Source organism: Daucus carota, chromosome 2, assembly GCF_001625215.2.
Source record: "Daucus carota subsp. sativus chromosome 2, DH1 v3.0, whole genome shotgun sequence".
In the NCBI taxonomy this organism is placed as follows: domain Eukaryota; kingdom Viridiplantae; phylum Streptophyta; class Magnoliopsida; order Apiales; family Apiaceae; genus Daucus; species Daucus carota.
In genome coordinates, this window is record NC_030382.2 from 21,259,948 (window position 1) to 21,272,420 (window position 12,473).

The following is a 12,473-nucleotide window of genomic DNA, read 5'->3' on the forward strand; positions in this document are numbered from 1 at the left end:
TATCCTCAGAAACCGACCCTATAAATATCCGGAACACGAAACCCATTACAGGATTGCAATTTATTTATCCGCAAGATTCGAAAGAATTTTAAATTGTAGTGAGTATCGTATTCAACCCCCCATTCGACGATACTTTGGACCTAACACAAATCCGTGGACAAGACAATCCGAGGGAAGGTAAGACAATTGAGAAATGCGGTAAGACAATCTAAGAGATTGTCTTGCTGTGTTTCAATCGGCAAGACAATTAGAAAGATTGTCTTGCAAGCTACCAAGGCAAGACAATTGCCACAAGCGGTAAGACAATCTAAGAGATTGTCTTGCCGTGTGGTAGAAGGGGGAAAGTGCGGTAAGACAATCCTTTGGATTGTCTTACCTTGCTTAAATCAACAAGACAATCCTTTGGATTGTCTTACCTTGTTGATTTTAACAAGACAAACCCTTGGATTGTCTTTCCTTGTGGTTCTTCAACTAGACAATTCTTGAGATTGTCTTTCCTTGTTGATCTTCAACTAGACAATCCTTTAGATTGTCTTTCCTTGTTGTTTTTCAAGTAGACAATCCAATTTCCCTTTAATTAATTAACCAATTAATATTCACTTAATTATTTTAAATGCATAAATTCATAAATTAAATTAATTCGAGATAGAATTAATTTAATAAATAAATTACACATCCAATTAATTATTTTGAGAAGTGAAATAATTAATTAGATAATCAATTATCCTTTTTCTTCTTCAGCAGAGTCTTCAGTCTTCTTTAAACAAATACGATCTTCGACTTGATTGAACGACCACTTTCTTTTGACTTAGAATATTTAATCTGATGAGCTGATACACAAATGTATTGTCTGGTTCATCTGTAACTAGCTGAATCAAATATTTCTTGTCAATTAAACAATTAGGATGTGGCTTGTTCGTCGATTCTTCATCTTCTGAGTTCTTCTTCATTTGTAGACACAATAATGGAATCTTCTAAATAAATAAAGTATTGAAACTTTATACCTTCTGATCTTCTGGACGTCCCACAAAAGATTATTTGTACACTGAGGCTTGATCATATTAATAAACTTCTTCCAGTGGTTTGCAGCAGCATCCTGAAATTCTTCTAACATAAAATCTTCAATAAATCATTTGACGTTCTTCGTATGGATTCCGGTTAACAGTACTTGCTATTTATTTGCTTTCTTATCAGAGTTGAGTTGATACTTCTTAAATACAAATAGGCTAAACATGTGCCTTTCAAACACAGTAGTTTTAACTTTCCAAATAAATGGTTTATTTATTTCGTTGTTTTGCGACAACCTCAAGAAAAAGTTTCTCGAGCTTTAGTTATTCTCAAGAGATACAGATGACTATTCATGCTCTTGTTCACCTTCTCTCTACAGATGGTGATATTTTTTATATATCTATCAGAGTGAACATATCATAGTCATCACGGGTTACTCAAGTCTACAAGTAGGTTTATTTTTGCGGCTACATGTAGATTGCAGCCCATGCGACTTTCCTAAAATGCTAATCAAACAGATATTACATTGTATGAAAGACAACCTCGGAACATTCTATTTTGAGCTTTGCAAATCGCAGTGGACAGTGACTTGACCTCTTTCAGGCGGCTATCCACGAATTTTGTGTATACTTGAGCTTCTGTTGTAGACTTTAAAAGTGTGCTACAAAAATAGCTTTCTACAGCATCCCTGAACCTTGAACATCTTTATCTGCCACGGAGTTGACTTGATGAAGGATCAAATCCAATCCCATATCTCTGATGACAGTGACATAGAGACACTAGAACTTGGTGTCAAACAATGATTGGGATGATAGTGGCTTCGTGAGTACGCTTCTGAGTGGAACGCCAAGTCCTGCTGTCATGCGAGCGGAAAAGTATAATTGAACTTCTTCCAAGCACACTTGTATTGCATTGACAGTTATGAAAAAGACACTACAAAGACATAATCTGACTGTGACAGTATGTTCAACTTAAAAAAAGTATAAGTACATAAAAATATTAAGTTGACCGCAGTTTATCATCCATAAAACCTAACAATGGTTGGCTGACATTGAAGACATTCAATTGTGACATACAATGTAATATGATTCTTCAAGTAAACATACACAAACCATATGTGCTTTTCATTAACTTTGACACAGAAATCTGCAACTTGTTCTCCGATGTTGTCAAACAGGTCATCAATCAGTTGCCTATTTTACCCTTAGCATCTAGAATGAGCTTCTCAAACAAATTATATTGATGATGCATAACACTCTCATTTTAGCGTACCATGATAAGAGTAGCTTGCTCCAAATGAAATTCTTCACCATCTATATAGGCATGAAATACAGCTGCCTGTTCAATAAGCTTTCCTTTTCCTTTGTCTTTAGCAATTTCTTCTTCTCTTTGCCTGAATCTCCTTTCCAAAGTAGAGCTTCCAAATGCAGGCTCCCTAATAGTGAGTGGAGGTAGAACAGTTCTGCTTAATGGTTCACCCCTTCTCAATTTTTCCGCAAGAGATGCCGAAACCCTCACCTACTCTCCATCTAAAATTATCTCAACTATACCAGGCTCCCCCTAACTACTAGAACCATCCTTCCTTAGCTCCTCCTCAGTTGCTTCACCTTGCTCCCCCTAAGCAGATGCTCCTTGTTCCCCCTTACTAGTTGCACTAGCACTAGCTCCCCCTAACTCCTTCTCACTTGCTCCACCTTGTGGTTCCCTTATAGTTGGATATTCATTACCCTTATCTGATCTATCATTTTCTGATCTATCATTTTTCTCCCCCTTAGGTAAGTTGGCAGCATGAAGAACTGTGGAGAGGATTCAAGTGCAACATGAATCTTGGAGAAACTATTAGCAACAGACTGAGAAAGCCTATCCAATTTGTTACTCATGACAACCCACTTTCTCTTCCAAAGAGGATAATCTGGAGGATGATTGAATATAAGGACACTAGTTCTCAACCTTTTAGGAATGGGAGGAAGAGATTGGGGCCGAGATGCAGTTGGGGTTCTCACACTCTCAATGTGTTTTAAAGTGATCTCATCACTTCTCACAGTTAAGCTCTCAAGGCCTAATTCCTGTAAAATGTTGGCTCCCTTATGTTCACTCTGGACATGATCAAGTCCCTCTCCTTTTGCTAGCACATTTGGATGCCCCTCATTTTGATCCCTGAATCTCTGTTCTTTTATCTCTATATTCTTTTTCACTCCCTCACTCACCCTAGCTGCATGACTATGAGCAGTACTGAAATGCAAAAAAGATGAAGGTCAAGATTTAGCTTTAATCAAAGTAGATGTTGGAACATTTTCATCATCAGAATCATACTCAAGAACTACTTCGGGATGGGGACGTTGCAATGGGGTGATAGTAGGCTTGGTTGATACTATGGTGTCAGTCTAAGTGAAGACAACAGCGTGAACTGTGACAACAGGAGGGCTGGTGACATCAAGTGAAGGCATGACAGCAGGTATTGATCCGATAGCAATGGAGGCCGGGGTACCTGCAGAGTCATTAACACCTATAGAGGCTGTGACAATAACTTTCATAGGAAAAGTTGCAGATAGGAGATTGACCGAGGTAGTGGCTCTTTCAATTTCTAACTGGAATGTACCTTGATCAAACTCAGTGTTTGGAGTGGTGGTGTCCATTACACTTTGAGTAATGGGTTCTTGTGGACCACTTGATGGGGGCTCTTCCATATTAAGAAATGGAAGTTCAACATCTGAGAGGATTGAATTGTCAATCTAGATGTAATTGAAAAAACAAGTGATGTGGGACAAGTATCAGATACAATCTTAGAAATGATTGAGGGCTGAGTCACAGAGGTAACTTGTGGATCATCAAAGGGAATGGGAGATGATACCTCACTGTTCCTAGGGGTGTGTTTTCTTCCCTTGTAACGTCTGCAGCCTTTTGGTTGGATGCGGCATGGCTAATAGTAACTTTGGTCCTCCTAGCTCTCTTCGCCTTAAGCTCAGATGCAGTTACTATAGGTTCTTTGACAGCACATCCTTATTTGTTGCATCTAGTACAGTTACTCCCTCCACATTCTCACTAACCTCTTCATCGTCTTCCATGGGTCTTTTCTTGGAATCTGTTTAGGCCTCTTAAAGGGATTTAGGTCGTCTAGAGGTCCTAAGTGGAATGTATTGGGACGAATGTGGGTTAGCTTGAGTTGGGTCTACTCTAGCTTCATCCTCTATAGAAAATATGTACGGGTCATCCGTTAATGAAGAACCTGTTAGGGTTTATACTGAAATATTCGTTTGAAGTATATAACAATTATTTGAGAATCTTGAATGCATGTTTTCACATTGTCTGTATATTATCTATTGTAGACAATCTAGTATCAAATGGGATAGCAGAAGATTATATTGTCAAACTTCTTATATAATATAATAAAGGTTCACAATCTAAATGGTGTTAGACAAACCATTGGAATGACTGAAGTATTATTTTAAAATAGTTTATCTTGACTATTGAATAATACTTATATACTTTATGTGTATTGAACGGGATCAAAATAGTAGAATAATTGTTTCTTTTATTCTGACAATAAAGAACTAAGATTCTACGATGTTATTATTGCTTAGGTTCTTAATCCGGATATAGTGATTGACACTTGTATTTAATGCACATGCCTTGATTCATATGTTAAGTAATTTATTTTAAATTACGAATTTATGTATTGGGCAATGTTATATGCAGAGTGGGATATTAACTATAAAAGGAAATCGTGTCCCAAAAATATATTTGGGTGATGATGTCCTCTTGAAAGCTTATAAAGATAATTATGCTTTAGTCCTGCAGGCAGATTTGTTCTTGAATAATTATAAGGTTGAGTGGATGATCAAGGATAAAAGATATTGATTAAATTAATTTTTATAAATTAATTTAGTTAATGGACATGCGATATCTTAAACATGGGGAATTTATAAGCAATTAATATGGGAGCCGAATTGAATAATTAATTTATGGAATTAGGAAAGGTAGTGCAAATATTAATTCTTTAGTGGATTGAATTAATATTTAATGACATTGGGCCTGGCCCGGAATGTCATTGGAAGGCGTGACCTAATGGTCCATGATCCCTACTGTAGCCTATATATATTCTCGTTCTCCTAAAGCTGAAAAGACACATAAAAACGAATTCACATCCTAGGTTTGAGAGAGGCAGCCTTTTCTCAAGGAGCCAGCTAGGGTTTTGGGTTTTTGGAGCTTTAAAGAGAGGCACACCTTGGGAGATCGAAGGCCACACTTCGTCCAAAGAGAATCAGGGAATACAGTAGAAGACGTGGATTTGAATCACTTGCGCCGTAGTGATTAAGGTTAATATTCTGTTCGAACTTTTTAATTAGTATCATAAAATGCAGGGTCAAAGTCTGATTGTTCCTACAATAGCATCAGAGCCAGGTTGCGGTTCTGCGTTTTATGATATGTAGTCCATGTCATGATTATATATGCATGTATATAGTGGTTCTGTGATGCAGGTTGTTATCCACTATTATGGCCATGTTTTAATTATGTGTTTTGGATCCCACGTGATTAATCGTGGTTATGCTGTTATGATTGGATTCCACGAGGTTTTATCGTGGCTATGTTGTAAATCACGAGGGTTGATCGTGATAGTTTTGATCTTATAAATAAATTTGTAATTGTTTTAGATTATGATCTGATGTAATAGAATAGGCTGGTTCATCTGTAGAATTTTGTATGTAATTGTTTGATCAACGGGCGCAAGAAACAGAGACTTACCGCTGCTGCGATCTGTTTCCACTGCTATTTAGGGTAACTTTTGCATATGATGTCCGATTTGAGCGCATAATACCTTTTCGGGGACGGCAGAACGAGACGGACAAGCTCCAACTGGTCCATTTGGCGCATTTTTTCAGGGCGTTCTGAGGCTGTTTAGGCCTCCAAACGAGCTCTCGAAGTTTTCCAAGAAGTTTTCGAAGGATGATTTCGAAGCTGTTTTTCCGAGGCCATAATAGTGGATGTGTTTCATTATATTTTACATAATTTCTACCTTTTCTTGATTATTGCTACTATGTGTTTCTTGTCTGTGTTGTTATGCCATGTGATACTAATCCTTCGCATGCTAGAATGACATGGACATAAGGATGTTTTTATTAATGCTTTAATCATGATAGTATGCTACTATGTTATATGTTCTTTGTGTTGCTATAATCATGATAGTATGCATGTGGACTTCAAAGAAATAACATAAGGCGATGCATCTAGATTAAAATCTTCAAAGTAAATTCTAAGTAGGAGAGGGAATTAATATGAGATTAAATCCCATGGTCTCCATCATTGTTTGTATGTAATTAAACATAAAGACGAATATAAATTATATATACGTCACCCACTGTGGCATGTAATTTATGGTGTCTAGAATGTTATAAATATTACTAGAACAAACTTCTTAAATTAATACGAATAAATATGAATTTTCTTTATTTCTGATATGGGGCGATTTGTAAGGCTTATGCGTATTAAGTGAGAACGATGTGACTCCTCCACTGCCTAAAAATCAAGCCATTGATGAATAATGAATTGAAGTATTCTATTCAAAGAATATTGGAAGGTATACATGCCACCCATCGTGGCGTACCAAGTTCCATAGATTTCGGCTAATTTAAGGTTTGATGATGGTATACACTTAGCTATGAAAAATATTATAGACCACCCCAACGTGGTTTATTGTTTAGTATTAGGACCGAAGTAACGTTTAAACAAATTTAGGTGGTATACATGTTACCCATCGTGACGTACCAGAAACTTATCGTGTTTAAACGTTAGTGCATTTAATTTTAATAATTGTTAGAGGTACCAATAGGTCTTAATATTTAATGCACCCTTATTTATGTGTAATGTGATGTTTTATTTTTCATGCATGATTCTCAGGATATAATGGGCTTTAATCCACTGTTCACCATACTTAAGGATAACAAACTTACCGGACCTAACTATATTGAATGGAAACGTAATTTTGACATTGTGTTGACTGCTAAGGAGTACGAGTTTTGCACTTATGAACCCAAGCCTGAGCAGCCTACTGCTGATGCTCCTGATGGGGAGAAGGAGTATTATAAGCGGTGGATAAAGGCTGATGAGATGTCGCGATGTTACATTCTGGCAACAATGTCGGGTGTTTTGCAGCATCAGCATCAGGCTATGGCCACTGCTTCGGATATGCTCTCTAATCTCAAGGAACTTTTTGGAGATCAGAATAGGGCTGCTAGGCAAGTAGCCATGAAGGCTTTAATGAACACTCAGATGGCTGAAGGTACACCTGTAAGGGATCATGTTCTCAAGATGATGTCACATCTGAATGAGATAGAGATCCTTGGTGCTGAGCTTGACAGGGAAACCCAGATTGACATTATCCTTATGAGCTTGCCTAAGAGTTTTGGGCAGTTCCTCTTGAATTACAACATGAACAAGAGGCCGTATAGTTTTGCAGAACTGCTGACAGAACTTCAAGCAGCTGAAGGATTATTTCGGCAGAGTGTTCAAGTGAATGTGGCTGAGAAAGGTTCTTCCTCTAAGCCGAAAGGTAATAAGAAGAAGAAAATGGCTCAGACATAGAAAGCTGTGAAGGTAGTGGGAGTTCATGGTGGTGTGAAAAAGCCTAAGGGAAAGTGCTACCGGTGCAAGCAGTCAGGTCACTGGAAACAGGATTGTCCTCTTCCTAAGAAGACAAACAATACCGGTATGTCTCTTTCTCTAGTTACAGAAACATTTATAGCGGCTATATCTACGAGCACTTGGTGTGAAGATACATGAGCCACTAATCATGTTTGTAACTCTATGCAGGGGTTCCAGCTATCCCGAATGCTTAGAGATGGTGAGATATACGTGTTCATGGGAGATGCTACAAAAGTAGCTGTGACATCCCCAAAATCCGGGAGTCTGGATTTGGTGCCACTAAAACAAAATCATTTAAAAACCTGTATTTGCGGAAGAAGGTAAAACATATATTTGAAAATCTGGAAATTTTAAAAGAGATTTAAATCAAAATCACTTTGACCCCCTAAAAACAGGATCGGTAATAAGCTACAGCACTGAAATCAGAAATCAAAACTTACAATCTTATTACAACTTAAACAACATTATCAGTTAAACCTCGATAAGAAGAGTAATTGATAACCAAATAAATAAATCTATTATAGAACTGAACTGAAATAAATCAATTCTAACCAGAACTCACTATACCATAGATTGCATTTCGCAACCACTCAAAAGAAAATTTCCACAAAATCGTTGCAATTGAAAAATTAAAAACAGTCTATTGCAATGCGGGAAAAAACGTTACAATAGAATCAAATTTTCGTTAAAAAGTTTGAAAGAGCTATAAAAAGAAAGGTCTTTTGCAACATTAGTACCGACTGTTGCAATAGATTAGATTTTTGGGGCCAAAAATACTGGCGGGCCAAGGAAATTAGTAGTGGCGGGATATGAAAATTAGAATTGCCCGGGTTAAAAAAAACACACACAAAAAAGAGAAAGTACACTACACTAGTTACAGAAAAACACACACTAACACTACAAAGGCGATCGAAGAGAGAGGAGCGCAAGAGAAGAAGATCGAGAGGAAGAAAGAGAAGAACAGAGGCGTGTGGGCGTGTGAGAGAGAGAAGTCGAAGGCAAGGCTCTGTCTAATTAGTTACACAACCCCGTGTCCCTGTTTGTCTCTCATAAATTAGGTATATATGTGTTTAATCGGGTGTGTATATATGTTTAATTGATTGTGTATATGTGCGTAATGGTGTATATGCTTGTTGTTAATTAGGGGTTTAAATGGGTTTAGGTCTATGTTCTTGCATGTCCTTATTTTCTTAATTTAGAGGGTTCATATTGTGTTGATATTGTTCTCTGATCTTGTGAATTGTGATGTTCTTGTGCTACGTTTTTGTGATAAAATTGATTTAGGGTTCATATTAATTTACGGTTTAAATGGGTCTACTGTGCTCTTAACAGTGAGGTTATTTTAGAGGGGCTTAGTAATGTTTATAATAGTTTATTAAATTGATGCTTGTTTCTCTTCAAACTTGTGTAGAAATTCAGTGATGAACTAGGCATTACTTCCAAAGTATAGTGAAGAAGGCGTAATTAAAAGATGGAAGAAAGTAAGCGAGAGAGAGAGGTATTATCATCCTTTCCTAATAACTCGAAGTATGTAATGATTTAGATGTGTGTTTACTTGAGTTTGTAGGCATGTTTAATTGAGTTTGTACATGTGTATAATCTATTATTTGTTGTTATTTGAGTTAAATTTTTGATAAATTAAGGTTTATGTTCTTAATTAGGTCGTGGGTTTGTGTAATAAGAGTTGGTAATTTAGGGGTTTTATTTGTTTGTTTATTAATTTAGGGGTTTTGTTTGTTTTTAAATGTAGGCCCTGTTTTACATGTGTGTGCTCTGTTTTACACGTGGGAGCAGATGGACCTATACATTCTGGAGCATTTGACATGAGGTACATGGCCTATTTGCCTAATATGGTTGTAATCTATATATAATCAGGTTCTCAGAGCCATCTTGTTTGCTTTGGATGTTGAAACCTATTACTCTATCCACTCGGGACAACCTCTGTATGTTGTGCTGTTTGTAATGTAGTCAGAGCTGTGCCACCTCTATGTATGTATACAATTTGACACATCTATTAGTCTTCAAATAATTTTAAATCTCTCTTGAATTTCTTTATACTGGGAAATACATGAATGGCAATACATGTAAAAAGAAGGCTATGTAGTAACGATGTTTTCAAACAACAATAATTTATCATTTTCTTCCATTAGTTATCAAGTGCTGTACTCATCAGACCAACATAGTATATGCCACTGGGAAGTAGGTGTCTTAGGATTAAATATTGTAATGTCCAGTTGAGATAGTTATCCCACGAATCCATATGAAGCATGATGAAAGAATTAGAAGAAGTTCTGCAGCTCGTAATGCAGTTTCAATTTCTTGATTAAATATATTTGTTTATTTTTAAGGCAAAGATTTATAGTTTTGCATTTCTTTTGTTCAAAAAAGTTAAGGTTAATAGGAGGCAGTTTAATTAATGAAGTGAAATTTTATTATATATTATTATGAACAAGAGAAATAAGCGTGTATCTCTTAACAATCATGTTTTGTGGGAAAATTATATTATTTGAAGTTTGATCTGTTAGAAATCATGTTTCAACAGCCAACCCTTTTTCGTGTTTTCGGAATAATCAACCCATTTGTTGTCATTTTACGTACATAGATTCTAGTTGTCCAAGAAACTAATGGCAGATTCAAAGGCTCAGGCTTGTGGAAGCTACGTACTTGTACTGTTGATGTGGTAAGCACACAACATCGTTTCACTTTAATGTTACATTAATTCACATAATAGAATAATCTAAAGGCAAATAAAAAATCACACTTGAGATTCCGTGTTTTTTTTATTTTGAGCGTTGAACACTTAAGTTGACCACCTGAGAATATATAGCATTACTCAACACCTGAAGTAGCTGAGTGAAGATAGAATGGAGTTTGTAAGGTTTTTAGTGCTGATGATCACAAGTCTTGTCCTGCTTTTGCACAACTCATGTGCTCTTGTTGTTCATCACCAAGGTAACAACTAGCTTCTACTAACTGCACATTATTCCTTTCTGCCTCGTTGTCTCCTCGATACCCAGAAGACTGACCATCAGAATATTATATCTTTAATCTGTTATTTCAGGAAGGAAACTGAAGGGGAACTCTCCGATGGCTAGCCAAGAAAATTTAGCACCTGCTAAAATGGTATGCCTAATGCATCTATATCCTGATATAGTTATTTGTGATTGCTGCATTCCTTCTCGGTATAATGTATGTCACCATAAATGTCTGCAGGGACTTATTCATCGTGATTCTTAATCTGATGCTGTCGGGGGAAACCAGCAGCAATGGAACTACTAGGTATTAAAACACCTATGCCCTTAGATACATACAAAATATTCTGACGATGAGTTCTGGTACTGTATAATAATTACTATTATTCGGGGTCATAGATTCATAGTATCAGCAGAAAAGTCCTATACACAGCACACACCACATATGACAGAGAAATATATTCTTCTCTTTACATATTTTTTAACAATATTCACTGTCAAAATATAGTATAATGTTGTAATTTTTTGTTTATTGTGCTAGACCTCATTGATCTGGTCAATTTGTTAAGGCTTTTTGGTAGTTTTTGTTTCTAGACATGTTGTATCTCAGATAATTTTCTCTTTTGTGAAGTTAGCTGACAGGGAGAGGATATATGTGAAGCTGCTTTCGACAATCTAATTGAGGATGCTTTGCTAATTTCCACATATGCCCCAAAAGATGGTGCTCTTGGAATAATCGACGACAATGGGCCTGATATCAAAAGTCTTTTGTTATGGATTTTTTGTTGATAAAAAATTTGGTGTAATAATATATTGATGTATTTTATTTAACATTCAAGATTTAGGATTTTTTTTTACTAATGTCAGTAACAATGGTACGCTCTTGACGGTGGTGGTTTAGGTATCGTTAGATTTGTGGTGGGTAACATTCTTAGTTGTTTTTTGGGATTTTCTTGTATTGAACCTTTAATGGTGGAATAATATTTCTATGAAATGGTCATGTCCATTTTTTTTTATTAATACTGTTGCAATATGTCATTATAATGTTGCCATAGAGGTTGCTTTTTCTATTATAAATCACTTAAATAACATTACATTAGGACCAGAATTTGTTGCCATAGATGCTATATGGCAATGTTTAAATCATAATAAAGTGTTGCAAATTTTGTTGCAATAAAAGAACAAACTACAGCAATGATTTAAATAGCATTGCTATAGAGAAAAAATTGTTGCAATATGCGGCTCTGGCAATGAATTGAACTTGTTGCAATACATATGTTAATTCATTGCAAAAAGGGCCATATGGCAACGGGGGCAAACTTAACGGTCGATTTTTTGAAAATTGTTGCAATAGACGCTATTGCAATGATTTTTTATAATATAGCAACTATTTTTAGGGGTTGCTAAATGCAATCTATGGTATAGTGACTACTCTTGTAAACATCTCCCTGGCAATCTCGCCTAGCATCAATCTTACGCGCAGCTTATACAGGTGACATCTCAATCCCTAGCTGAAAGGGTTAGAAATAATAGCAAGAGTGAGCGAAAATGCTCAGCGAGATAATAAGAAAGGAAAGAGCCACAAGATATAATTTCTTTGGAATGAAATCAGAGTATTTGAAATAAAGCAAACTTTTGAAGTAAATCATAACAGTTGTAACTCAAAGATTAGCACAGCAACGACAAAGCAAGAATGAGCAACTAGAAGGCTCAGCAATATATATATATATAAAATGCTTAAATGTAAAGCATTAGTAAGTGCTATCCTTCTGGAAGTAAAGAGATAAGAAACAATAGTATCCAATGGAAAACAAAAGCAATATAAGCTTAAGTAATCAAATCATAAATTTTGAT

General features: G+C 36.1%; 1 long non-coding RNA gene across 1 annotated transcript; it reads left to right on the forward strand.

Annotated features, from left to right (window-relative positions):
- The first annotated feature begins 10,267 nt into the window (after positions 1-10,267).
- Positions 10,268-11,589, forward strand: LOC135150118 (uncharacterized). The gene is made up of 4 exons (XR_010288423.1): positions 10,268-10,599; positions 10,709-10,770; positions 10,861-10,926; positions 11,251-11,589. It is a non-coding gene; the product is annotated as an uncharacterized LOC135150118 (long non-coding RNA).
- Positions 11,590-12,473: the final 884 nt, after the last annotated feature.